The sequence below is a fragment of the Micromys minutus genome (genome assembly GCF_963924665.1).
Source record: "Micromys minutus genome assembly, chromosome: 23".
Taxonomy (NCBI): domain Eukaryota; kingdom Metazoa; phylum Chordata; class Mammalia; order Rodentia; family Muridae; genus Micromys; species Micromys minutus.
The window spans coordinates 16,817,687-16,841,789 of record NC_137958.1 but is presented as its reverse complement, the minus strand read 5'-3'; the positions used below and the strand labels follow the sequence as shown (position 1 = coordinate 16,841,789).

Below are 24,103 nucleotides of genomic sequence, written 5' to 3'. Positions count from 1 at the left end.
GCTTCATATGTCAGTAAATAGCTGCTGGACATTTAGCTGAGGCAGGAAATGGAATGTCAGGGATCCAATATGGAGAGAAGGACTTTGGAATAGAACCAGGCATGGGAAGAAATTCCACCCAAACTCCAAGGAGACAAACTTATGGAACTGAGGAGAGGTAAACAGACATTTGGAACAATTTTGATGAGTTCAAACAGGATAATTGAATTACAAGCCAAAACTTGTCACCTAGGCATTTCTTCATAGATAGCAAATCTCAGAGTCACTGAGACTGTTAGAAACTGGTGCACGTGGAAAAGCCTACAGCTACATTCTGCATTTGGATTTTGTGGTTTTCAGCAAGAAGAAAAAGACATGGGGACTGGCTTGAACTGTTCAAATCTCAAAGCCCACAGCCACAGTGACACACTTTTTGCAAAAAGGCAACACTTATTATAACAAGGCCCCTCCTCCTAATCCCTGCCAAGTAGGACCACTCTCTAATGAGCAAGCATTCAAATCTACAAGCCCATGGAGAACATTCTTATTAAAATGACAACAATGTCTTTACTCTAGATTATATTTGTTCACCACCCTATAAATTGCCCCTTGACTTGAATTCCTAATGTTTTATGTTCCACGTTTCCATAAGCTTTATGTCTTGCAATTTCTTTTCTTTCTCTACCTTCCACTTTCTGCCCAGTAAGCTTTTTACTGAATACCTCCTGAATACCCAGGGTCCTCTGCCTGATAAGTACCCAGTGAACCTCTTAAGGCAGCTCTGCAGACTACAGAAGGCAGAAAGGCTGTCCGGGGAGCAGGTTTCTCTTTATCAGGCAGTTTTGGTCAAAGAGATGAAAGGCAAAGCTCAAGAAGGCAAATCATGGGAGGAAGGAATGACCTTGGTTTTGTTTCAGAGATATAGTTCATCAAGGCTGGGAGGACACCGTGGCAGGTGACAAAGTGGTTACTGAAGCATGTACTAGTTTTTGGTTACAGAATTTTAACAGCCAAGACCCAGAAGAGGGGGAGGAGTAGGTGGCTATAAACCTCAAGAATTGCCCTCCAGTGACCCTTTAATCATGCCTCTCATCTCCCCAAACAAAACAACCAGTTGGGGATCACATGGAAACATGAGCCTTGAGGGGGAATTTCACAATTGAAATCCCAGTAAAAGAGATCAGGAAGTCAGAGTCATTGAATTTTAACATTTTTATTCTAGTCAAAGTGTAACCACGCTATTACAGATATAACATATGTTCATGAGACCTACCGAATGCACAACTATTTTTTTTCACTAAAACCACATTGTAAAATTTTATATTATATATATTATCAGCTTAAATAACTTCATGTTAATTAATGTCCTAAAATTTGTTTATCCCTTCTGATAAAACTCTTTCAAAATATTCAATTGAATGATGTTTGTTTATGTTTTAAGATTTTTCTTTCTTGTGTGTCTAGAAATAAGATAATAGGGGAAAGCTAAAATAATTTAAATATTTTACAATATTTTAAAGTATTTTACACATATAGCTTTCTCTACAGTAAACACGTAGTAAAATTAAAATTGGTTTCCAAACCTTGTAACCGTGCAAAGAAGACTATTTTCTTCTATAATATTAGCTACATATAACACATTTATCTTGGTGATGAGCATTTGTTTTGTTGTTTTTGTTTGTTTGATTGTTTGCAGTAAAGAGGTTGAAGCAGTAGCCTTGTGCATCCCAGGCAAGTGTACCAGCACTGAGCATTATCCCCATCTTGAAGGCATCGTAGGCGACACTTCTTCTATTTTTCATTATACTTTTTTTTTTAGCTGCAAAGATGGCTGCTTACCATCACTACTGAATTTTCAGGGGTTCTTCTTTTAGCTTGTCCTAAAAATCTGTTTTGCATCCTTCTCAAATATTTACTAGTAATCACACTAATACTGTATGTATCCATTACCACTTTCTGTATATTACTGTGGCTAGACTTTTATGTCATTCTTCTTTACGAACAAAAATAATTAAATCCTATTCAATGTAATCTTTCTCTGAGAGATCTCAGCTCTACTGAGTTCAACGTGAATTTCCATGAAAGGTGTTTCTGCCAACACGGGCCTTGGAGGAGAGGTCTCTGCATTCCTTGACCTGTTCTGGAAAAAGTGCTGGCATGGGAAGAACCATTGCAAGCAGAATCTTGTACAGATAAAGCTGATTTTGGAGTGACATGAAGTGATCAACACACGAGAGCAATTCCTTAGTATGTCACTGCTGTCCTGGAGCAGTATGCTACCTACACACCATTCCTACATCAAAAGAAGCCCTCAAGTTACACCCACTTAAACTCAGAATCCCCAGGAATTGTATTAGTGACTCTGTTTTCTCTTTACCTCTCTTACCTCCATTTTCAAGGAGTGTATTTGGTACAAATGCATCTCAATTCCTCTATCTCCTATCTTCTTACTATTCTGGATGTTCACATGTGCCTAAGCATTCTCATCTGGGTGGTTCCTTTTTATTATTATATTGTTTTTTTTTATTTCATAGTTTGTTTACATTTCAAATGTGAGCCCCTTTCCCTGTTTCTCCTCTGGAAACCCTCATACTCTTCTGCATCCTCCTGCTTCTATGGGGGTGCTCCCCCATCCACCCACTCCTATTGATGCCAAATAAGGCAGAAAAGCTCATCCTCTGCTTTATATGCAGCCAGAGGTTTCTCCATGTATATTCTTTGGTTAGTGATTTAGTCCCTGGGAGCTTTACGGGTTGGTTGGTTGGTTGATATTGTTGTTCTTCCTGTGGGGTTGTGAACCCTCTCACCTCCTTCGGTCCTTCCAATAACTCCTCCACAGGGGTCCCCATGCTCAGTCTGATGATTGGCTGTAAGCATCTGCTTCTGTATAGACACCTATATCAGACTCCTGTCAGCAAGTGCTTCTTAGCATCAGAAATAGTGTCTGGTTTCGGTGTCAGCTGCTGGGATGGAGCCCTAGGTGGGTCAGTCTCTAAATGGCCTTTCCTTTAGTCTCTTCTCCGCACATTGTCCCCTATTTTCTTTAGACAGGAACAACTCTGAGTTAATATTTTGGAGATGAGTGAGTGGCTTCTTCCCTCAACCAGGGGATAGGCCTCACTCCTCTTGGGATCAATACCTACTCTAGGAATGCCTGTTTCCATTCATCTTCGCTGGCACCATTATTCAACTTCAGAACTGCTTTATTTCCTCATTGGATGTACTTCCCAAAGCAAATATGCACCATGGTCTTAATTGTAATACTCCTTTCATCTACCACAAAAGTAGCTTTCCATGTGCCTGTGCAATTCATGATTTCTCCCATTCCATATCTTATATAATTGTAGCCCAATTCCTGATGAAATTTACTTATTTCTACTAACTCCACCACAAAACATGCATGAAGATTTTGATAAGAGATGACATTGATCTATGAGTTGAAGATTAATAGTAACACACATTGAAAAGTATATCAATTTGTGCAATAACATGTTTACCTGTCACTAAAGAAAATAGCAGGAAGAGGCATGAAATTTGAGAGAATGAATGCTGAAACTTATCATCAGGAATAAAGGAATGAAAGGAATTATTCTGATAAATTATGAAACATGTTAACAATAATTCATAAAGAAAAGAACTATAAGACCAACAATCGGGGTGCCATAACTGTCAACAGTTACAGAAGGTGGCACAGTGAAAGCAAAAGCATGAAGTGAAAAACATTCGAAGTACTGAGTACTGAAAATACTTCAACAATGCAAATGAGAAACCAAAAGGAAATGGATAGAAAGGAGGCAATGATTCAGTAGATAGTGAACAGAGGGAGTTACTCTGTATTCTTATACCCTATGTTTTTATATGCAGAAGGAAGGGAGTCAATGCAAAGGTCAGGCTGAGCAGACAACAAAGTTAAGATGTGATTGATGATAGACCAAAAGAAGGCAGGAGTGCCTTCAGAGAGACATTATCCTCCTTTGAATTCCTAGTTCCTTTCTTAATTCTTGGCTCAGGACAAATGTAGAATAAATAGCTTTTGAATTAAGAGATGAAAGAGTAGAGGTACATAAAAAAGAAGAAAACCACAATGCAACCATGGGAAATGATAAAAGCACTGGTAAGCTAATGAAAATTCCTTGCCAGTAACAGACAGCATGGGGAATTTTAATGTGCACCTATTTCCAGCAAAATGGGAGGCACAGTACTGATCAGAGTGAGTAATGGACTAAGAGTGGAGACTGGCTAGAGTAAAAAAGAAATAGTTGCAGGAACCCTGGAAATGAATAGAGAGTAATAAAAATAAAATAAAATAATTTTAAGATACATTGACATTTCCAGATAAAATGATAAAAAAATTAAATGTCAGTCAAGGAATTCCTGAGTAAACTACAATGGTCCTTGATTTCTACTATCAATGGATCTAGTACACCTGCAAATAGAAATTATCCGAAATCTCAAGCTCTCCTTTAAATGACATTTTTGAGTAACCCATATCTATCTACTTTCCCTCATCTCTAGACTGCCTCACACCCCAAATATGGTACATATGCTAGATAAACAGAGGAGCCTTCAAGGAGGTAATTTTTTTTTCTTTTAAGATCTGACAACTTGTTCATCTTGTGGTTACATCTTGTATGACAAGACTGGCATTGTAGTTCATTAGACTAAAACTTAATTAGACAGTTTTCTCCTTAACCCAAAGTCTTGCATAGCATAGGTTTTTGAAATCTCATTGAATTTAAAGGCAAACATTGTGTTCTTTTTTATATGTGAATCCTAGATTTGAATCTTTAGATGTGTTTGTTTGACTTGTAACATCTGTAGAAGTCAAGAAAATAGAAAAGGGCTGCTGTGGAGTTGCTGCCTTAAATTGCTTTTGTGTGTGTGAATGTGTGAATATCTTGTGCATGCATATATGTGTGTGTATTTGTGAATACTAAAACATTCATGGCACAAATATAGAGAAATTGAAAACTGTGGACAGAAATCAAGTATTAAGTAGGCAGGCATGTGACATAAAATTGTGCTCAGGAAGTGTTAACAAAAGCAATGCATTTGAAAAACCATATTCAAACCTACTACTTTGCAAGGAGATGTTTAAAATGAGACACATGTTTAGAAACATATATGTATATCCATTTACATATATGTCACAACAATTAATGAAATAAATGTTCCATTAGTTTTAAAAAGAGCAAGCCGGTAAGGTTTGAAGGAAAGCAAGGCAAAAAGCAAACTCATTGGTTGGTGTTTTAGTTCCTGGGAGCTGGGGTGGGTTTGGTTAGCTGATCATTTTGTCCTTCCCATGGGGTTGCAGACCCTTTCAGTTCGTTCAATCCTTTCTCTAGCTCCTTCATTGGGGCCCTCATGTTCAGTCTGATGGTTAGCTGCAAGCATCCTCCTCTGTATCAGTATGGCTCTGGCAGAGCCTCTGAGTCAGCATCCATATCAGAGTGCTTGAGTTTAGTGACTGCATATGGATGGATCCCCAGGTGAGGCAGTCTTTGGATGATCTTTTCTCCAATCCCTGCTCCTCTATTTGTCCCATTATTTTCTCCCATGAGTATTTTGTTCTTCCTTCTAAGAAGGACTGAGGCATCCACGTTCTGACCTTCCTTCTCTTTGACCATCATAAGTTCTGTAAATTGTGTCTTGGGTATTCAGAGCTTGTTTTTTTTTTTTTTTTTTTTTTTTTTTTATTTCTTGCCATTTCCCATTTTATATCATCAGTATATGTATCCAGATACCTCACGTCATAGTTAGTGTTTCACTGCGGTGTATGGACAACATAACAAAGGAAACTGTTTGTTTGTTTTGTTTTAATTCACTTTCCATCCCAAATTGATGCTCTGCTTCTAGATCAGGTCACTCCCTCCCACAACCCCTTCGTCCACTCATCCCTGCTTCTCTTCAGCAGAGGTCCAGCTCTTGTACAATTTTTGGTTGGTTGTCCAGTCTCTTACAACCACAATGGTCCAAGTCAGTTGATTCTGTTGTGGTTCCTACAAAATTTGTGTGCCTTCCAGGCTCCTCAATCCTTCCACCAATTTTCTCTTTCTCTCCCTCCCTTTGCCTCCTACAAATATTTTATTACTTCTTTTAAGTGAGATTCAAGAATTCTACCTTGGGCCTTTCTTGTTGTAGATTTGGTTTGTTGCTCATATTAATTGGGTTCCCAAATTACTTGGAAATGTACACGTCTGCATGGAAGACATTACAGGTACCTGTCCCCAGTTGGCTCAGATGAAATCTCAGTTGTTTTGATTTACATTTTCCTAATGACTAAGCACATTAAACATTTCTTTAAGTGCTTCTTGGCCATTTGAGATTCCTCTGTTGAGAATTCTTGTTTAGCTTTGTACCCCATTTCTAATTGGATTATTTGGGTTATTAGTGTCTAATTTCTTTTGTTCTTTATGAATTTTGGATGCTAGCCGTCTTTCCTGAATCTGTAAATTGCTTTTAGTAAGGGTTGGTGAAAATCTTTTTCTAATCGCTAGGTTGCAGTTTTGTCATATTAACAGTGTCCTTTGTCTTACAGAAGATTTTCAGTTTTATGAGGTCACATTTATATATTTTGACCTTAGAGCTTGACACTGTGTTGAGGAAGTTGTTTTCCTCGACAATTATTCTACATACAGACATCCAGTTATACCAGCATCATAACTGAAAATGTCTTTTTTCCCCATTGTATGATTTTCTTTCTTTGCCAAAAATCAAATGTTCAAAGTATGTGAGTTTATTTCAGTCTTCTATTCGACTCCATTGATCATCCTAGCTATTTCTGACCAATATTTTGCAGTTTTGATTGCTATTTACCAGTAGTATGCCTTCAGTTCAAGAATGGTAACATCCCCGGAATTCTTTTATTGTTCAAGATTATTTTACCTATTCTTGATTTTTTTGTTTCACCATATGAAGTTTTGAATGCTGTTCAAGGTCTGTGTTAGAATTTGTTGTTGTTGTTGTTGTTGTTTTGTTTTGGTTGTTTATTTATTTTCTTTTTTAATTATTATTCCTTACCTCTTTATTTAAAAAGAAAAAAGAGGAATACAATTACAGATTTTTAAAGGCATTTTAGCATAACGTTATGTGAATAATTTTGTCAGTACTTAATTCTTTTAGAGATTTGATAGCATGCATAGAAATCCCACTAGTTACCATAAGCATGAAATATTATAGGACAGAACATAATATGGAAACAGATTTCTTGTTGGGTATAGATTAAGCATAATGATCTGTGAATACCAAAATTTGCCACAATGATATTATCTTAGCTCTTGGATTATTAATGATTTGAGGTCTAGGTGTACCACACTCTGAGAGGGTGCTATATACATTTTTTCCCCTAAGAAGGACAGAGATTTTTTTTGGCCTTTGTTTTTCTTGAGCTTCATATAGTCTGTGAGCTGTTTCTGGGGTGTTCAGAGCTTTCTGGGGTGTTCAGAGCTTTCTGGGGTTAGTATCCAATTATCGGTGACTGCATATTATGTCTGTTCTTTTGTGACTTGGTTACCTCACTCAGGATGTTATTTTCTAGATGCATTTTCTTATTTTCTTAGGAATTTCATAAAGTCATTGTTTCTAATAGCTGAGTAGTACTCCATTGTGTAAATATACCACAATTTTTGTATCCATTCATCTACTGAAGGACATCTGGGTTCTTTCCAGCTTCTGGCTATTATAAATAGGGCTGCTGTAAACATTGTGGTGCATGTATCTTTGCTGTATGTTGGAGAGTCTCTGGGATATATGCCAGACTAAGTACAGTGCAAAGAGAGAGTATCCAAATTAACAAAATCAGAAAGGAAAGTGAAGAAATAACAACTGAAACTGTGTTAGAATTTTTATTAGAATTGCATTGAATCTGTAAAATGCTTTTGATAAGTGCCAGTTTTCACTATGCTAATCTTACCTATCCTAGAGCATGTGAGATTTTATGCTTCTATCTTCTGATATCTTCCTCAATTTCCTTCTTTGGCAACTTGAAGTTCTTGCCATAATGGTTTTCACTTGCTTGTTTAGAGTTACACCAAGATATTTTATATCATTAGTGGGCATTGTAAAAACTGTTGTTTCTTAAATCGCTTTCTCAGCTCATTAGTCATTTTTATAAAAGAGGGCTACTTATTTTTTAAGTTAATTTTGGATCCTCCCACTTTGTCAAGGGTTTTTATCAGCTGTAGGATTTCTCTGGTATAATGTTTGAGTTCACTTATGTGCATTATCATATTATCCAAAAATAGCAATACTTTGATATTTTATTTTCCAATTTGTATCCCCTGATCTTTTTTAGGTATCTTGTTGTTCTAGCTAGAACTTCAAGTGATACAGTGAAAACATAGGGAGAGAGTGAAACACCAATGTCTTGTCCATGAATTTAGTGGAAATGGTTTAAGTTTCTCTCCAGTTAGTTCAATGTTAGCTATTGGCTTGCCTTATATTGCTTTAATTTTTTCCAAGTATGAGCAGAGTATCAGAGAGTTCTATATATTAATACAAAGACAGCAAAGAGGAGGGTTTGGATCATAAGGGCCAGACTTGAACGTATTTGAGTATATGAAAATTCAAAGCTCCTCCACCACAGTTACATACTTCCTCTGACAAGTCTACACCTCCGTCAATAAGGCCACACCTCCTAACAGTGTTACTTCTCATCAGCTAAGCATGTCCAAACCTTCATACCCCATTCAACCTTTTAAACCTCATGGTTTCTGTCCTTTCCTAATGTACATTCACATCTGAGATTTTGCAGCTCGGTAGTTAAGATGAATGAAAATATATGATGCTTTCCTTTCTAGGTATGGAACACCTCTCGCAATAGAATATTTTCAATTTACTCAAATATTTTTATTCGTTAGGTATATATGCCACATTTTTCTAAGCCATTCATATATTAAAGGGCAGTTATTTTATTTCCTTTTAAAATCCATTGCAAACAAGGCAATGAGGAAGACTGCTGAGCACCAGTGCTCCGCTGTGTCCAGTTCCAGCGTGTGTAGTCAGTTGTTTGGTTTGGCTGTTCTAAGTGTGGTGAGAGGAAACCTTAGAGCTGTTTTAATATGAGTAGTAGTGTTGAGGATCATGAACAGTTTAAAGTTATTTCTTCACCATTTTTATTTCTTCTTTTGATAACTCTCTGTTGAGCTGCATTGCCCATTTTTTAACTGGGTTATTATCTGAGTTTGTTATTTTATTTTGTTTTGGTTTTTTTTTTTTTTGTACATTCTGGATATTAATTTTCTCTCAGAATTATATCTGTCAAGGAATGTTTTCAACCCATTTTTTTTCAGATAGACAAAAGGCTTTGTTATTATTATTTGCTGCTATACCCTGCAAAACTATCAATCACCATCAATGGAGAGACGAAGATATATCAAGACAAATCAAAATTCACACAATATCTGACCACAAACCCAGCACTACAACGAATTATAGGTGGAAAGCCCAATACAATGAGGGAAAATACAGCCTAGTAAGAACAAGAAAACTCCTAAACAAGAAAACTAAAAGAAGACAAAAACACAGACACAACTCAACCCAAAAAAGCAATAATGGCAGGAAACAGAAACAACTATTCCTTGATATCTATTAACATAAATGGTCTCAACTCCCCAATAAAGAGACATACACTATCAGACTGGATACATAAACAAAATCCAGCCTTTTATTGCATACAGGAAACTCATCTCAGAGACAGAGACAGACACGATCTCAGAGTAAAAGGGTGGGAAAAAAACTTCCAAGCAAACAGGTCCAAGAAGCAAGCTGGAGTGGCTATTCTAATATTGAATAAAGTAAATTTCCAACCAAAAGTTATCAAAAAAGATAAGGAAAGACACTTTTTACTCATTACCGGGAAAATCTGTCAGGAGGAACTCTCAATCCTTAACATATATGCTCCAAATAAAAAATCACCCACATTCATAAAAGAAACCCTACTAAAGCTCAAAAAATACATTTCATCCACACAATAATAGTGGGAGACTTTAATACCCAACTCTCACCAATGGACAGATCAGGGAAACAGAAACTGAACAAGGACACTGCAAAACTAGCAGAGACATTGAACCAACTAGAATTAAAAGATATATACAGAACATACTATCCCAAAGTAAAAGAATACACCTTCTTCTCACCACGCCATGGTACCTTCTCGAAAACTGACCACATAATTGGACACAGAACGAGCCTCCATCGATACAAGAAGATGGAAATACTTCTATGCATCCTCTCAGATCACCAGGGTCTACAGCTGGTCTTTAACAACAACAAAGACAACAAAAAGCCCACATACACATGGAAACTAAACAATGCTCTGTTAAAGAATAGCAGGGTCAAAGAAGAAATAAAGAAAGAAATTAAGGATTTTCTAGAATTCAACGAAAACGAAAACACAACATACCCAAACCTATGGGATGCAATGAAAGCAGTATTGAGAGGCAAACTCATAGCCCTAAGTGCTTGCAAAAAGAAACTGGAGAGAGCTCACATCAGCAACAAGACAGCACAGCTAATAGCCCTAGAACAAAAGGAAGCAGATATACCCAAAAAGAGTAGACGGCAAGAAATAATCAAAATTAGGGCAGAAATAGACCAAATAGAAACAAAAAGAACCATTGAAAAAATCAACAAAACCAAGAGTTGGTTTTTTGAGAAAATCAACAAGATTGATAAACCCCTAGCCAGACTAACTAGAGGGCAAAGACAGAGTATACAAATTAACAAAATCAGAAAGGAAAGTGGGGACATAACAACTGAAACTGAGGAAATTCAAGAAATCATCAGATCCTACTACAAAAACTTATACTACACAAAATTGTAAAATCTAAAGGAAATGGACGAATTCCTACACAGATACAAGGTCCCAAAGTTAAACCAGGACCAAGTAAACCATCTAAATAACCCTATAACACCTAAAGAAATAGAAGAAGTCATCAAAAGCCTCCCAACCAAAAAAAGCCCAGGTCCGGTCAGGTTCAGTGCAGAATTTTATCAGACTTTTATTGAGGATATAACACCAATACTCGCCAAACTATACCAAAAGATAGAATCAGATGGAATATTACCCAACTCATTTTTTGAGGCTACAATAACCCTCGTACCTAAACCACACAAAGACCCTACAAGGAAAGAGAACTTCAGACCAATCTCACTTATGAACATTGATGCAAAAATAATGAACAAAATCCTTGCAAACCGAATCCAAGAACACATCAAAACGATCATTCATCATGACCAAGTAGGCTTCATCCCTGGGATGCAGGGATGGTTTAACATAAGGAAATCCATCAATGTAATCCACCATATAAACAAACTCAAAGACCAAAATCACATGGTCATCTCACTAGATGCTGAGAAAGCATTTGACAAAATCCAACACCCCTTCATGTTAAAAGTCCTGGAAAGAACAGGAATCCAAGGCCCATACTTAAACATAATAAAAGCAATATACAGCAAACCAACAGCCAACATCAAACTTAATGGCGGGAAACTTGAAGCAATCCCACTAAAATCAGGGACTTGACAAGGCTGCCCACTCTCCCCCTACCTATTCAACATAGTACTGGATGTCCTGGCTGAAGCAATTAGACAGCAAAAGGAGATCAAGGGGATACAAATCGGAAAGGAAGAGATAAAAAAATCACTCTTTGCTGATGACATGATAGTGTACTTGAGTGACCCAAAAAATTCCACCAGAGAACTCCTACAGCTGATAAACAAGTTCCACAATGTGGCTGGATACAAAATTAACTCAAACAAATCAGTAGCCTTCCTATACTCAAAGGACAAACATGTGGAGAAAGAAATTAGGGAAAATGTACCCTTCACAATCGTTACAAAAACTATGAAATACCTTGGTGTGACTCTAACTAAACAAGTGAAGGACCTGTATGACAAGAACTTCAAACCTCTAAAGAAGGAAATTGAGGAGGATCTCATAAAATGGAAAGATCTCCCATGCTCATGGATTGGAAAAATCAACATCTTAAAAATGGCCATCCTACCAAAAGCAATCTACAGATTCAATGCAATCCCCATCAAAATTCCAAGCCAGTTCTTCCTGGAATTGGAAAGATCAATGTGCAATTTCATATGGAATAACAAAAGACCTAGAATAGAAAAATCCATCCTCAACAACAAAAAAACATCTGCGGGAATCACTATCCCTGACCTCAAGCTATATTACAAGGCAATTGTGCTGAAAACTGCATGGTACTGGTACAGAAATAGGCATGTGGATCAATGGAATAGAATAGAAGATCCAGAAATGAGCCCTCATGTATATGGTCACCTGATTTTTGAAAAAGGAGCAGTAATTATTCAATGGAAAAAGGACAGCCTATTCAACAAATGGTGCTGGTCCAATTGGCACTCAGCATGCAAAAGAATGAAAATAGACCCGTTCTTATCTCCTTGTACAAAGCTCAAGTGTAAGTGGATCAAAGATCTCCACGTTAAACCAGATACACTGAAACTATTAGATGAGAAAGTAGGGAAAACCTTAGAACACATAGGTACAGGAGAAAATTTCCTGAACAAAACACCAATGGCTCAAGCTCTAAGGTCAAAGATTAACAAATGGGACTTAATGAGATTGCAAAGTTTCTGTAAGGCTAAAGACATCGTCAAGAAAACAAAAAGGCAACCAACAGAATGGGAAAAGATCTTTACCAACACCACATCAGATAGAGGCCTAATATCCAAGGTGTACAAGGAACTCAAAAAGCTAGACACCAGAGAATCAAATAACCCTATTAAAAAATGGGGTACAGAGCTAAACAAATCATTTTCAGTTGAGGAACACCGAATGGCCTAGAAACATCTGAGGAAGTGCTCGACATCCTTAGCCATCAGGGAAATGCAAATCAAAACAACCCTAAGATTCCACCTCACACCAGTCAGATTGGCCAAGATCCAAAACTCAGATGACAGCAGATGCTGGCGAGGCTGCGGAGAAAGAGGAACACTTCTCCACTGTTGGTGGGGTTGCAAACTAATACAACCACTCTGGAAATCAGTCTGGTGATACCTCAGAAACTTGGACATAATACTACCTGAAGACTTAGCTATTCCACTTCTGGGCATATACCCCAGAGACACTTTAATACACAACAAAGGTATATGCACCACAATGTTCATAGCGGCTCTATTTATAATAGCCAGAAGCTGGAAGGAACCCAGATGTCCTTCAGAAGACGAATGGATACAAAAATTGTGGTACATATACACAATGGAATACTACTCAGCCAACAGAAACAATGACTTAACCAAATTCTTAAGAAAATGGCTGCATCTAGAGAAGATCATCCTGAGTGAGATAACCCAGTCACAAAAGAACAGACATAATATGCAGTCACTGATAGTGGGATGCTAACCCCAGAGGCTTGCACTCCCCCAGAAACAACTCACAGACTGTATGAAGTCCAAGAAATAAAGAAAACAAAAAATATACATATATTCACAAAACAAGAAGACTTTGACTATTTCCATGTTGCGTTTTGTTTTGCATGTACTTTACGCTTATTGCAACTAGTACGTTTTCAATGCATACTGTCAAGCCCTTGAAAAAAATCAAGTACTGACTAAAAAACATATTCACATGGTTTTATGTAAAATTTATTTTAATGTCTAAAAAAACAGTACTGACAAAAATGTATAATTTTAAGCAAAAAATGTTTAACATCTTTACATGTATCTTTGTTTTGCAAAATAAAGTCGTTAAAAAAAAATGGGGTACAGAGCTAAACAAAACGTTTTCAGTTGGGGAACACCGAATGGCCGAGAAACATCTGAGGAAGTGCTTGACATCCTTAGCCATCAGGGAAATGCAAATCAAAACAACCCTGAGATTCCACCTCACACCAGTCAGATTGGCCAAGATCGAAAACTCAGATTACAGCAGATGCTGGCGAGGCTGCAGAGAAAGAGGAACACTTCTCCACTGTTGGTGGGGTTGCAAGCTAATACAACCACTCTGGAAATCTGTCTGGCGATACCTCAGAAAATTGGATATAGTACTACCTGAAGACCCAGCTATTCCACTTCTGGGCATATACCCCAGAGACACTTTAATACACAACAAAGATATATGCACCACAATGTTCATAGCAGCTCTATTTATAATAGCCAGAAGCTGGAAGGAACCCAGATGTCCTTCAGAAGATGAATGGATACAAAAAGTGTGGTACATATACACAATGGAATACTACTCAGCCACCAGAAATAATGACTTAACCAAATTCTTAAGAAAATGGCTGCATCTAGAGAATATCATCCTGAGTGAGATAACCCAGTCACAAAAGAACAGACATAACATGCAGTCACTGATAGTGGGATGCTAACCCCAGAGGCTTGCACTCCCCCAGAAACAACTCACAGACTGTATGAAGTCCAAGAAATAATGAAAACAAAAAAATATACATATATTTACAAAACATGAAGACTTTGACTATTTCCATGTTGCGTTTTGCTTTGCATGTACTTTACGCTTATTGTAACTAGTACGTTTTCAATGCATACTTTCAAGCCCTTGAAAAAAATCAAGTACTGACTAAAAAAATATATTCACATGGTTTTATGTAAAAATTATTTTAATGTCTGAAAAAACAGTACTGACAAAAATGTATAATTTTTAGCAAAAAATTTTTTTAAAATCTGTACATTTATCTTTGTTTTGTAAAATAAAGTCGTTTTAAAAAATAAAAAAAATTAAAATACAACAAAAAAAAGAAATCATTTGTATTTTTTAATGCAGTTGAATTAGGAGGAAGTATTAGTATTGGACAATAGCTATTCTGAGTGTAAAACAGAGTACCTGATCCTTTTATAAAATATTGTGCAACCTATAACATACATTGGTTTATTTACACAGATTAGGCCTTAATTAATAATCTTTACTTTTCTGTCATGCTTTCTGGGCTTATAATCACTAGTGTATATCGTAATCTCTATAGAAATTTATATTGGAAAAGAGTTTTTGTTGTGCTAGCACATAATGTATATATTAACTTACAACCACATAACTTTACACATGGCTAATATGTTAAACGTTTCTTTTAAGTGAAGGATTATTTAGCTTATGAAAAAGTCTTCCAGATCTCTGCACTTTCCTGAGTAAACAGACTGAATTATAGACCAATTTTAGACCTTGTTCGAACTTGAACTTCTGTTGAATACTGAAATCAAATGTGTTTTCCTCAGATTTGGGAATATGCCTAGCAATAGAAAATGAAACAAAAACGTTTGGCTTATAACTTAGCTTGGTTTATTAGAAATGCTTGATGTGTATTTCCATTGCTGGCACTTAAACAGTATGTGCCTTTGGCTACAATAGATTTAAAGCACCTTAATTTTAATTCTTTATATCAAAAATAAGACCAGGAGGATAACAGTGATTCTTTGCAGTTGCATTTTGACTTTTGGCAGATCTTTGTGAGAACAGTATTTTTGCCTAACAAATTTCATATTAATCTCAGTCATTGTGCATGATTTAATAAAAGGGTAAAATAAGATGTTTTGAAAGACAATTTTAGGGTGTAACTATATCTAGACTATTGAAGAGTTCAGGTGAACCTTTATCTTTCAAGAAGATGCAGTAGGAAGCCTGTCGTTCAACAATCTTCTGGGCAATGCTATGTTTAACTGTCCTCATTGTTTGATTTTATTGTATGTTTATCAGGAAACTGATTCACATCCTCTGCATGTGACCTAAAATTACAGTCTTAAATCTTAAGAAATTTGTCATCAAACACCAAGTATCACATAGCAAAAAAACAGTAAGGTACCTGCCCATTACATCTTTCCAATCCCTCTAAAAGTTTTTTCTTTCATTTCTTATGAAGTTTTCTTTCAACTGAATAAAAGTTACTAGCCATAGTCTCACATATAATTTTTTCTATATTATTATTCAACTTTCCTTGATGATTAACAATTCAATGTCAAGCTGAAAAAGAAATTTGATTCAGACTACAATATATTTAAAGTACTTTTACTTTCTTTTAGGGAATTCTTCTTTGCTGCCTTATTCTCCCATCTTGATATTGATTAGAAATTTTATTACTCTGTCTTTAATAAATAAATAAATAATAAACATTTAAAAAACACAACATTTCTTTGCTAACTAATTTTTAAACCAACAAGAACTTCTACAAGAATATCTCTTTCATCTGCATAGCAGCATAGGTGTCACTGGTACCTTCAACTATGCAACTCACTTACAAGAGTCTGGAAATTTCCAGCCCAGTGTCAGGAAATACTGAAAGGATTTAGGTGTCTATTCTTTATTATTATTATTATTAGTAGTAGTAGTAGTATTATTATTATATTATCTTTTTTTTCATAATCCATGCACCATCTAGTCTACCCTTTGACCACTCTCATTCCATTCCTACTCCCTGGTCTCCAAGAGAATGTCCCCACACCCCATCCCCATCCCACCAGATTTCCCCACTCCCTGAGGCCTCAAATATTTCCAGGTTAGATCCTTCTTCTCTGATTGACATCAGACGAGGAAGTTCTCTCATATATAGATGTCACAGGCCCCATAACACGTGGTGTATATTGCATGGTTGGTGGTCCAGTGTCTAAGAGATCTCAGGGGTCCAGGTTAGCTGAGACTGCTGATCTTTGCATGGGGTCTCCCTTCTCAGGTTCTTTCAGCCCTTTCCCAATTCAACCACAGGGGTCCCCAGCTTCTGTCCATTGGTTGGGTTTAGTTATCTACACTTGACACTTTCAGCTGTCTGTTGTGCCCCTCAGAGGACACTCATGCTAGGCTTCTGTCTGTAAGTGCTCCACATGTTCCACAGCATCAGTAACAGTGTCAGACCTCTATGCCTCCCCTAGAGCTGTATTCACATTTGGGCTGATCACTCTCCTCCCTCTGTCTCCTCTCCATCTTCATTCCTACAGTTTTTTTTTTTTTTTTTTTTTTTAGAGAGCATCAATTCACAGTCAGGTTTCCATCCCACAGTCAAGAGGTATCTATTCTAAGTAGGTGAGCAACCATAAGTCAAACAAAACTCTGTAACTCTGAAGGAAAGAAAGATGACATCACGGGGAATCTAGCAGCCTTTGGTCTGTATCAGATGGCTCCCTCCAAAGCATCTCTGCAACTTATGGGCCCCCTTAACTCATGCTCCTAAGATGACAATGTAGAGCCTGGTTTAAATATAACACTGAGGATAAGTTGAAATGTGTTTAATTTTCATTGATTCTCATTGATAAACAATTTGACGAGCAATGCTTCCTAGTTTGAGTATGATGTCTATTATTTAAGAATGTTGGTTTTCTCTATATTTGTAGCAATACCATAATCAAAAGGATTATACAGTTTATGTGCAAATAATATAGGTATAGGCATAGAAATAAAGCAATGACATTGTTTTTAGTATAACTAGGCCATCTAAGCAATAATCCCTGTGACAGTTCTGATGTGAGTTTCCAGCCTCTATGTAAACATCTCTTAATTGAAGCAGGGTATAATTTATTGCCAAGACAGCCTGTCATTTTATTGGAGAATCTCAACTAAAGTTATCTTATTCAACAGTGTTCTCTCCATAAAGGTTTACTTATTGACCTTTGTTTGTGTTCTGTAAAACTATACCATCCTACTTAGTTTCACACATCCATTTTCCCACGGATTACATAAATATGCATAATATGGTAATTAACATTTTCAGACACGTTAGTTGCATAGCAAAGGCTCAGTAGTTTACATGGACAGTGCCAATTATCATGGATATTATGCAGAAATTCTTTACCTTTGCAGTAAGTAGCAATGATCAGTATGAGTAAAACATTAAATTTATATTTGTTAGTTTCCTTCTAATATGATAATGCTTTGTCTTTTTGTAACTTTACAAAGTAATACATCATTTTAATTAAAAAAATAAACATCTTACTGTTTCATGTTTTACTTTGAACCCCAGGAGACTTTCAGTTAACAGCAAGATATTGCCAAAGACAAACACATCAAAGAAAAAAAAAACAACCGTGCTAAATAAGCACATTCTTTTGTTTTAAATATTAGCATGTATAGTAGAAACAAGAACGGTGAGGTAAATGTATAGGAAATATTAATGATTTTAAGCTTCCAGAGTAAATTTCATTAACAGAATTTTGGTTAAAGATTCGAAAGAGTAAGTGAATAAGTCATGTTCCTAGGGGAAGTTTCCTTACAGCTTAAGGAAGCAAAGCATCCAAGCTGATAAGAACACAGCAAGCAAGGAAGTGATTTGTAGGCACAAATGTCAGATAAGAAATTCTGGGGAGTGTGAACACTGCTCTGTAAACTGTGGTAAGAACACTATGAACCTGTTGTAGTGTCTTTACTTGAGAAATTACATTATCTGGGTTTTTCTTTTTCTTTTCTTTTCTTTTTGAACAACTTTATTTTAAAAAAACAAAGATTAATGAACAAATTGTAAGCATTTTTGCATAAAAGTATACGAATACATTTTTGTCAGTGCTTGGCTTTCTTTTTTCAAAGGTTTGATAGTGTGCATTAAGGTCTTACAGTTACAATGAGCAAAAAGTACATGTAAAACAGGATGTAACCCAGAATTAGTCAAGGTTTTCTTGGTGTGTAAGGATTGAGCACAATGTTTTTCTTTTTTTGAACTTCACACACTCTGTGGGTTGTTTCTGGGGTGTTCAGAGATTTCTGGGGTTAGTATCCCATTATCAGTGACTGTGTATTATGTCTGTCTTTTGTGACTGGGTTATCTCATTGAGACTAATCTTTCAGCAAGAATGGCGTACATAGATAAAACTAAAATATGGTGTTATATGCCTTGTAAAGTTGTTTCCTAAATCCTCTCAACCCAAATTTCTATTGTGTCTTCTACTTGACAATCTTTCTTATCAGTGTCCCCTGGAAATGTGGTTCCAATAATAGAACACAATGTCACAATGATGAGATAGGAGATGCTCAGAACATCCTTCTCATGTTTTGAATGCCATTGTTCCAGCTCTACTGGATTGTTGTCAAAGTGTTTCCTAAATAATCTATGTTATTATTGGGGGAATTAAACACACATCTATGTTTATCTTTCTAAATTGTATCCTGATTAATTTAGCTCAACGTTTCATATTTCCTGCCTTATTTAAGACATAAATATAGCATATAATAGGTCTATTCTTTTACCTAAATCATTAATTTATTTTTTTCCTAAGACGAGGACATGGATCTAGGATTTTGTGTTTCCCTGTCTAGTATTAAAGTTAGCAAGGAAGGACGGAGGTAATGCTACTTTTTCAAGTCGATATAAGATCATGCATACTTCTTAATGACTATAGTGCAATTGTACAAACACTCCTTTTATTCTTCTTTCAAAATGGATTTGGAGCCCAAACCTAGCAATTGAGTCTCACACTGGATGACTTGAACACATTCATCAACTGTAACAGAAAATGAAATTTGCAAAAGGAGAAACTGGAAAAAATTATGCAGAGGACCCCAGGAAAAAACTTGGTTTTTTTGTTATATATATGGCCTCTAGTTTCACATCCTTTGTTTAATGTGTTAAGATGGAATGCATGTGGTTACCAGGAAAATAGACATTATGGGGTATGGGCAATAAAGAGACCCATGTGGAATCTGGTTGAATGATAGTAGAGAAGACAGTACTTGACTCAGGGAGGTTCAAGTGTGTAGTTGAGTGAAGCAAGAAGGTAGGGAAACAAAAGGCAAGAGAAAGGTAGTCACAATTCAGTATGTATGAAACAAAAATATACAAAACATATGATCTTTAAAGGCAAGTAAAAAATATGAGGTAATAATGGAACACATGTGATATAAAAAATGAAAAGAAAAATATTGGAGGCGAAAATTTTAAGTGGTAATTGGGGGAAAGATGAGATTTGAATGAAGGGATCGAGGCAGGTCAAGGAAAACCAATCATGTGAGCAGAATTCTCATAAAAACCAACTTTTCTTGTAAGCTAAAAAAAAATACGTTTTTAAAGGAATGACAACTCTTATTTCAATTGCAATACAAGTGTAAGGTATTCATGCATGCCAGACATTGTGTGCTTTCCTAAACATCTAGTTCCAAGAGCTCAGATTAAATAGTTCTGTCTGATCACCCATGGATGGGACATTTGTGTTAGCCTATTTCCCAACATCAACCATCTCGGAAGAGGCAACAGAAAGGGTTTAAAGTTGGAGGCTTGGAGGAATTCTGTGAGAAATTGTGCCTGATAGACATGACATTAGTACATACGTTAACAACAGGTGTGATGATTGCTGACATAAGTCCTGGAGAAGATCTGAGTATCAAAATTCTAGCCTAGAGTTTGTGGGCTAAAATTTCACGCTCATAGATGAAGGCAGTTGATGGCTAATAGAGGAAAGACATTTCTTTTTCTTTGTGGGGATGGATACAGATTGCCATGCCCAGGGGATAATAATCTCACAACTACGTCCATATGGACAGCAATACTCAAATTCAGCGAAAAAATTAATATAAAAGAATATGTGCATACAAACAAAAACAAAGTTGGGAAGAAAACCTGTCCAAAGATTTTGGACTAAGTTGTTTGTGTGTTAGGAGAAAAAAGGAATGACCTTTTTTGGATGGAGAGAGCAAGAGAGGCAGGCACAAGGTAGGAAGCTGGAGACTTTCAGTTCAAGTGGCGGCAGCCACTATAGGGTTTATAACATAGATTAGTCTATAAAACTAGGATGCTAAGTTCTGTGCCCAGCGATTTTGTTCACTGTTGATTCAAAACTAAGATTGCTAAGGTTCCAGAAAATGATACGGCAGCAGAGTATGATGTGCAAGAGTGCACATCAGCCACCAGCAGAAATTTGGAAGCTAGGGACAAGCAAGGCAGCAGGAAGCTGTGGGAACTTAGCAAGCCAGGGGGAGAGAGCCATCTCAGAGCTCTGAATCAGAGAGTCTGCCAGGCTGAAAACAGCCGGGGCCGGTACCTAGCCAGAGATAGCCTGGGTTGACTTCTTTTTTTTTTTTTTTTTTTTAAATATTTCATGCAACAAGTAAGTATCAGTAACTTTACTGGCTGAAAAAGCTCTTTCAATTTAGTAACTATGTTAAGTTATGAAACTAATTTATGGAAAGGCCCTCTTCTAACTATGATACTGAATGCACATAAGACCAGATAGACTGGAGCAAAGTAGTCCATGACTTCTGGAGAAACATAACCCATTGTCAAAACACTCAGATAACAAAGAAATATACCACATGATTGTGAATGTATGTGAGATATGGAGAGAAAAAGAAAGAGGGATGGAATGATGAAAAGATAAGAATGTAATTTCTGCATGGATTCAGAGTTGTCTTTCAGAAAGCCATTACCAGGACTTCGTGGTGGTGCTGAATTTGATATTATGGGCTGTGTCCATCATTGTGGGAATAAAAATGCTTTGAATAACTAAGACACACAGGACTTTTCTTTTTTTTTCTTTTCTTTCTTTCTTTTTTTTTTTTTTTTTTTTTTTTTGGTTTTCTTGCCTTTATTTATTTATTTATTTTTGAACAATTTTATTTTAAAAAACAAAGATAAATTGTAAGCGTTTTTGCATAAAAGTATACGAATACATATTTGTCAGTGCTTGGCTTTTTTTTTTTTTCTTCTTCTTCAAAAGTTTGATAGTGTGCATTAAGGTCTTACTAGTTACAGTGAGCATAAAGTACATGTAAAACAGGATGTAACCGGGACTTTTCAAACCCTTGAAAATACCTCCCTACCTGATCCACTGCAGTCTTCTCCACTGTCTCTGTTCTTCTCCTGCTACTGCACAGGAACCCTCCGGACCTGGCATGCCAGGGAAGATCCCTGTTAAAGATCACCTGCAGGTGAAGAGGCGAATCAGTCAGAGTTGCCACCTCTTAGAGAGGTTTCATCCTTCTACCTTCAGTAATAAGTCACAGGGATATGGGCTTTTCTATCCAGCTGTACTTTATTTATCTTCCCTTTAATTTACATTTAAAATCATGTTATTATTTTATCTATGTATGTTTCTAGATTGTATGACCTACTAAATGAAGACTTTTAAAATTTATCTTATTGTATTTCAAGTACTTAGAACCATGCTTTGAAGACAACAGTTAAGCAGTATTTTCAAAATTTATAATTGAGTTTTGCTATATTTGGGGTTTCTAAAAATATTTGTGTTTTTTTATACTTGTTACAAAACCCATGGAATCACGAGAAATAAATTATTTCAAATGTCATAACTGTCAATGGAAGGGAGGCTCTTGGTCCTGTGGAGACCTGATGCTCCCACAAAGGGAGATGCTAGAACGGTGAGGCAGGAGTGGGTGAGTAAGAGAAGGAGCACCTTCATGGAGGCAAAGAGGAGAGGAGAGAGGGGAGATAGTATGGAGATGTTGTGGAAGGGAACACCATTTAAAAATGTCAACAAATAAAATAATTTATATAAAAAAAGAAAGAAAATAAACTAGGAGCTTACATACCCAATGAGGTGTCTATAACTGCTTGTTATATTTTTTTATTTTAACAAACTTAAAATTTATTCATTTTACTAATCATTGCCTGCCAAAACTACAGAATGGATAGAGGATATAATCGTGAAGTCCCACCACTAGCTGAGAAGCTGTTAACAACAATAACTTCTAGGGTAGAAAGAATACATTTGCGGTCATATACAAGCAACTGATGACGGGTGGCAAGAAGGGAGCTAAGAAGAAAGTGATTGATCCATTTTCTAAGAAAGACTGGTACGATGTGAAAACTCCAGCAATGTTCAGTATTAGGAACATCGGGAAAACACTAGTCACAAGGACTTAAGGAACCAAAGTTGCATCTGATGGCCTCAAGGGTCATGTGTTGGAAATGAGCCTTGCCGATCTACAGAATAACAAGATTGCATTTAGAAAATTCAAGCTAATTACTGAGAATGTTCAGGGCAAAATCTGTCTGACTAACTTCCATGGCGTGGATCTTACCCGGGACAAGATGTACTCCATGGTCAAAAAGTGGCAGACCATGACTGAAGCTCATGTCGATGTCAAGACGACCAACGGGTATTTGCTCTGACTTTTCTGTGTTGGTTTCACTAAAAATGCAACAACCAGAAAAGAAAGACGTCCTATGCACAGCACCAGCAGGTCCGCCAGATCCGGAAGAAGATGATGGAGATCATGAGCTGAGAAGAGCAGACAAATGACTTGAAGGAAGTGGTCAATAAACTGATCCCAGACAGCATCGGGAAAGACAGAAAAGGCTTTCCTGTCCATTTATCCTCTTCACGATGTCTTTGTTAGAAAAGTAAAGATGCTGAAGAAACCCAAGTTTGAAATGGGAAAACTCATGGAGCTCCGTGGTGAAGGTGGTAGTTCTGGCGAAACAACTGGTGATAAGACCGGTGCTAAAGTTGAACGAGCTGATGGATGTGAACCGCCAGTCCAAGAATCTGTCTAAAAATCCAGATTTATATAGTGGCAAATAAAAAGTCCTGTTTGTAAATAAAATAAAATAAAATAAAAAAGAAAAAAGAAAGAATACGTTATCTTTCTGGATGCAGCCACTAAAAGACTTCTATGCTTCAGTAGAAGGTTGCACGTACAACTGTTCACAAAAGTCAAACTAGCAGTGCCTTCAATGAAGTATAGATCTTTGTTTTTATGCAGATTCTAACATTTTTATGCACAGGCATTTTAGAGCATATAATTCAGAATTGGAGTTCCACTTGATTACATAAATTATTTTATCTTTATTAAGGAGGAATTTGAAGAACACAGATTTTTTAGGATAAATATATAAATTAAAGATACATATAGTTCCTAATTTTGGTCTAACATAATAAAAATAAAATGAGTAAAAGTAGTTTTATATCAATTGTAAATTGTTCTTGAGTCTTAGCTGTCAATGATGTGCAGAAAAATTAATCTGTTAGAACATTAACAATTCAGTTGAAAGGTCAAGCTATATCAATAAGTTAAAAGGACAAGGAAGCCGTTTAGATAATGAATAGATCTCTAGAAAGCTAATGAGTTTCTTCCATGAAAAATCTTTTAATTCTGGCCATAAATTTCAAATAGAGTGCAAAGATGATTTGGACAGAACAAGGTTGTGATAAATTATTATTGACATTTAATCACTCATATTTCAAAATTCAGAGATCAGAATTCAAAACC

General features: G+C 36.4%; 1 pseudogene across 1 annotated transcript; it reads left to right on the top strand.

The window, feature by feature from the left end:
* Positions 1-22,625: 22,625 nt before the first annotated feature.
* LOC308435480 (small ribosomal subunit protein eS1-like) lies at positions 22,626-23,387 on the top strand (annotated as a pseudogene). Its single transcript has one exon. The product of its transcript is annotated as a small ribosomal subunit protein eS1-like (transcript).
* Positions 23,388-24,103: the final 716 nt, after the last annotated feature.